The sequence below is a fragment of the Pleurodeles waltl genome, chromosome 3_1 (genome assembly GCF_031143425.1).
Source record: "Pleurodeles waltl isolate 20211129_DDA chromosome 3_1, aPleWal1.hap1.20221129, whole genome shotgun sequence".
Taxonomy (NCBI): Eukaryota; Metazoa; Chordata; class Amphibia; order Caudata; family Salamandridae; genus Pleurodeles; species Pleurodeles waltl.
This window is the reverse complement of record NC_090440.1, coordinates 865114076-865120110: the sequence shown is the minus strand read 5'-3', so window position 1 is coordinate 865120110 and position 6035 is coordinate 865114076.

Here is a 6035-nt window from a genome sequence, read left to right as displayed (position 1 = left end):
AATGAGTTGAAGTTGCCAGCTGTTTCTTGAAGAGTTTTGTTTGGAAGAAACTTGAACTCTTGAAAGTCCTGACCTGACCTGATACACACACTCCTGTTAAATTCATGAACATGTGTTTCTCGATTCACAGGGCACACACTGAATATTAGATCTCATCAAAGTGATTGTAAATATATAAATAGAAAGGTTTGTTCACTGTTGAACTTGGTCCTCTTTGCAAGATCACCCCCTGTTTGCCATCACCACTACTGTTTACCGAACCCATTTTTGATGGTTTTTATGACTCTCTGCACTTTACCACTGCTAACCAGTGCTAAAGTGCTTGTGCCCTCCCCCTAAAACATGGTACACTTGGCTTACACCTGATTCATACATTTAATTTACTTGCAAGTCCCTTTTAGATGATACTATGGGTACCCCAGACAAATTAAATGCTCATTGTGCACCCCACCAAAACTAGCTATTTAAACATGTCTTAAGCCTGACAGTTCGACCTTTTGCCAGGCTTAACCCTTCCTTTTTAATTCATATAAGCCACCCTAAAGTACGCCCTAAATAGCCTATAGGCCAAGGGTCATTGCATTTAAAAAGTAGGACATGTGTTTTTTTTAAGTTTTACATGTCCTGGTAGTGAAAAACTCCTAAATGTATTTTTCACAACTATAAAGGCTACCTCTCCCATTGGACAACATTAGGTTACCTTATTACATTTCATAAGTGCAAACTTTAGATTGGAAGCTTGGGGAAATGACATGTTTGGACTCAAATGTATTGCACTATAAAATCCTCCCCCGGAAATCTTCTTAGCAACACAGCAAGGAGATCATTATTCCCTAGTCTTCCATCATTGTGTTTTAACCAGGGAGTTTAGGAAAGTGCCAAAGCACGTTTCGGTGTCATGGGCAACTGGTAACCACCTTCATCGGAGTCTAACTCCTGATTTCCTTTTCTTCACAATATGTATATGCATATTGTTTCTTCTAAACACAACCAAAAAAATCTCATGTGAGTAAATAACTTACAAATATAATGGATGACATAAGTAAACATAGTTAATCCCATTAATTCTACCAAGTTGACCCTAGTGTACTTCTGTCCATTTATTAACACCAGTGCCACAAGACAGCAGTGTTAACCACACACAATAAAATGAAATCTCTCACCATTAACACCTCAGCGTGACATGCACAACCACAAGAGTGGGCAGTCAAAATTACTTCCCTGCTCAAACCGTAGTGTGCATTAAAACATCCCATGTGCTCCTAACAAGATAATTACTCATACTTAACTTAGAGGCTCACATACACTCTTATCTTTATATGTTACTTATATAATCCAATAGTAGACATCTTCAGATTCAGTTAGGTAAACTTGGGTAAAGAAAGGTCCTCCCTAAAATAGAAAAAACAGATGTCATAGCACACCTCAATTATACTCACATATGCAGAGTCTAAGATGGTCTCATCACTCTTACTGGAAATACTTGTTTATCATAACAAAAGACCATAAAACATAAACTAATATTGTTCACCTCCTTTGAGAATGCCACATTCTGTAGATTAAGTGATCTGCTTGTCTCAGTTTTCAACGACCTACAACTTAAAAAATTAACAAAATGCAAAAGTGTCTTTAACTCTGACTTTAATCACGTAAGATCCTCACTTACTTAGTCCTTCAGATTTAATATGCACTTCCACATCACTAAATGTTTATTTTAAACAGGGGTGACACACACCACTTTACAATACCACTGTGACTGACCATGTCGGCTAATATGCCAATCATGACCAATCATAACCCCGCACCTGATAATTATCCTTGGCTTTTTCCTGTTAATCTGCATAGCCGGATGGCCCCACATTCCCGCAACTATAGGTCTCATAGTTCTCCATGAAGACGTGGAGCTAGACTATGTCATTATTCCCATTCCAAGATGGTGGGTGCACTGGATTCTTATTGCTGCTTCTCAGTTGAAGATGGCTCCTGTATCTCCTGTTATGTCACTTCCTCTTTCCTTAGTATAAAAGATTGCTAAATTCAGGGAAAAGTGTACAGTAATGCAGCTGATAGTATTTTCATTTTGATATTTTTCCCGTGCTCTAGATTTTTTGTCTCATTGTTTTCCTCAGGCTTTCCCTTGGGTTGATGTATCTTCAGCAAATATCTCCTACGTGATTCTTGATTCTAGATTCTTCTTTACTTGGCCCTGGGTAATTTATTGTTCTGATTCTCATCCTCACATCTTGTCCATATCTGTTTCTCTGAACTTTTTTTACCATCTGCCTCTGGAAGTTTTTTCCATTTGGTATGTTTCCTCCATTGCAACCTTCTTTGAGGGCACCTGCTTACCACACAATGTTGTTCTGCATAGTTGGTATCGTGGCTACAGGAACATAGTGTGCTACTGTCAGGTAGCACAGAGGTCAAGATAGAAGCGTCAGTCAAGTTTCAAAAGTGCCTAGCCACACTGCTTAGGTGATCATAAATTCAGCTTTTTAATCCTTCTTATCCTTTCCTAATGAATAAGCAGTATCACTCTTTTAGTGATGATCTAGTTTATTTGTAACCTTTGGCCTTAAAAATGAATGCACTTAGATAACTATTTGATGTGAGAAATGTTTAGTACTCTGTATCTATATTATGGGGTGTATAGCAGTTTTGTGAAAAGCTTCCATTAAACATTGAGATATTCTTTGCAATCAAATTTTGTTTGAAATTGCATTGTAATTAACTTATGTAGTGCAACTGAAAGACCGTCTGTACCACCCATTCCTGGATTGGTATAAATTACTGGGTAAAAAGGGGAATTCCTTTTATAAGGTTATTTAATTGAGGCAATGACAGTATGCTCTTATATTCTGCATATATAATACAAATGTGTTCTGGAATTTTTAATGCAAGGAATAAACAACACTGTTTTCTTGTTACATCTAGAGGAAAAAGTAAGGACCAAAATATTTGACTCTAATCCTTTAGATTTAGATTTCGGCAGACAGGACATACATCACCGTTGTGATGGAGTAATCCGTCCGCCAATTTCTAAATGAGGCCCATAACCTACATGTAATATAGTCTTGTATTCTTTATCTTAAAATCTTAAAACCCAAGGTTTTGTATTATGACTGCTCTAAAATAGAAATTCCATTTAGTTACTTTAAATGCTCTTTCTTCATCTTATATTAAAGTGGCGTAAACTTCTTTACCACCTCAAGTGACAGGAACGTCTTTACCTTTTCTTGCCTACTGGATTACATCAATTACTAATCTCAGACTGTCACTGTCTTTTCTACTATGAATAAATCCAATTTGACATTTGAGTATCTCAAATTTATACCTTTAAAATCTGAATGCAACTATCAATGAAAAGATCTTTTTTAAAGAGACATGGGATAATAATCACATAGACATCTGTTTTCCCCTTTGGTGTCAGTGTCATTAATGCTGTTCTCAAAGAGGGTGGGAGTATCAGTGATTGCTGAGAATCATTACAACATTTGAGTAAGACTAGCATCACTTGTTTTTCATATATCTGATATATTTTCTCTATTTATTCAGGTATTATGTCGCAATCTAAAAAAATCCTCTCTGGGTTCCAATATGCTTAACCTTTCAAAAAGATGGACGGAGACCCAACAGAGCTGCTAGCCCAACTTCTGCCATCCCCACAATATCTGTACCAGCTTGAGACCCTTAAAAATTACACACACACATAGTTTTGACTATATGTATATTTATTCAGGGGCAGTTCCTTCGCAATGGTGAAGGAGCGACGCTCCCCTGGCAAAGCCAGCAGCTGAAAAATAAAACAATAGTTCACTATTATTTTATTTTTCAGCTGCTGGCTCAGCCAGCAGCATGTGCAGTGATGAGCGTGCTGGGCCATTGGAGGAGGGAGAGGGGAGGGGGAGTGGAGTGCACTAAGTGCGCATCTGTGTTTGGCCGAACGTCTTAGACCGGCCAAACATACATGTGTGCTTACGTTTCTCCAACAAGCCGGGTTGGAGAAACTGCAGAGACTCCCATGCAGTGTCTAGGCAGCAGACCAAGCTGCTCAGACTAATCCTGGTGTTGTTCTCATGTTAGGCATAGCATGAGAGCAGCGGCAGGATTGCATGGGCGCCTGTGCTGGTGTCCCAGCGACTATAGGGACAACATCCGAAGAGGAGTGCGAGGTGGCAGGCGGTGTTGGGTATTTTGTTTTGTCCCCCCTCCATCCCGCCCCTCCCCTTTAGATTTGCAACAGACACTGATTTATTTATTAAATGTGTGGATGATTTTATTGTACAAAATGCAGTTGTTAAAAACCTATTGAAGGAACCAGAAAATATGGGTTTCAGCATCATAACAGCAGCCTGAAACTATTCTATAGTGTGTACCATTGTCATGGCTACCAGGATTATGCTGTAAACGATTCACCAAACCTAAACATTCTAATTCCAATCAAACCTCGTTAGCTGCACTTTGAAGAAAACACCCTTTCAGGCCAACTGCCCCATAATAAATATGTAATATAACAAATACATAATGGGTAACGTGTAACATGGTACCACATTGATGTCTTGGAGATCTGCAGCAGATGTTACTAAATAAGCAATAAAAAAAGAACATATAAAAATACTAGACAAAAGAAACAGGGGCGCTCATTATGAGTATGGTGGTGTGGTATTTGTAGTAGAATACTTCTGATCGCAGGCAAACACACAGCCTTGCCCCTGAGACCTCCTCCTGCTCCATGGGAGGAATAGAAAACACATCCCCAGTCTCAAACATTCTTCCCCTGACCATGGACACCTGCCCAACTACCCCGCCCTCCCCCCCCCCCCCCCGCAGCCCTAACATGCAGCCGTCCCCCGATCCCATTCGTCAGCAATTCTGAAGAGGCAGAAAATCGGGCCAAAAATGGACTGTTATTGGACCAGGAATCAGGTTTGACATGCTGAAATGGACTCAGTAACACCTGGCCCACAGGTTATTCCCAATTCTTGTAACTTCTGTTATTTGGTACAGGGACATCGGAATTCAGGCCACTGGTATTGCTGCACCAAGTAATGGACAACCCATAATGGGGGCCAAAGACAAGAGAAAAGCAATTTACAAAAGGACTAGCTCAGTGCATTTCACTAGAGACAATTCCAAGAACCAGACTACAGAAAGTCAATTTTAGAACTATCTATTCAGAATAGTTTCACGTAAATGCAACCAAAAAAGCGATTAAATAAACAATTAACAACTTTATATGGTAAAACGATTGTAGCTAAATAACGCTCCAATTTTTTGAGAAAAGCAAAAGTAGTACGAGAAAGCCATTCAGTGCAGAAAAAAAATATTTGTTAAGATCAAGAATAGAATATTTCCGCCAAACCCACCACTCATATCTTACACCTATATTTTAGAAGGGGTCTCAGAGACAGGGAGCTCTCTCTTCTCTTTACTGTCTCCTCTGCAAAATCGCAACTAATAAAAAACCATTACCGCTCTGTTTTAGACTTTCTGGTTCTTTGGACGCCTTTAAGATTTTTAAGATTTCCGTAACCGCTGGGTAATATAACACACAACAAATGAAAACACTCGGCTACTGTTTGTCCATTTTATGTACGGCAGTAACTTTCGGTAATTTAGGGGAACAATTATCTGCAAAAACAATGGGTTACTACCCTCTGCGTCCCCTTGGTGGCCCATTTCCCACATAGGGTCCTATTTATCTTGCTCTCCAAATCGGCAGAAACCTTGTTTTATTGTGGAATTTCAGTGTAGCACTTTCTTTCTAGAAAACTAGGTCTCCTTTCTGCTTGATGGGCGGTAAGCACAGTACTAATTAGTCTCTTTTTCACTGGGACTGCCGGTATGTAAATTAGTAAATTTGGACGTCAGTTTTACCACTCTCAGTGTAGTGTAAAATAATAATGTAACACTACTCTAGCCCTTTGACTTAATATAATAGTGTTGCTTTGAAATAGTATCAATTAATGCATACTGTACACTCTAAAACTGAAGAAGATGTAAATAAACTGTAGTTTACTGAAATGAAATCTTTG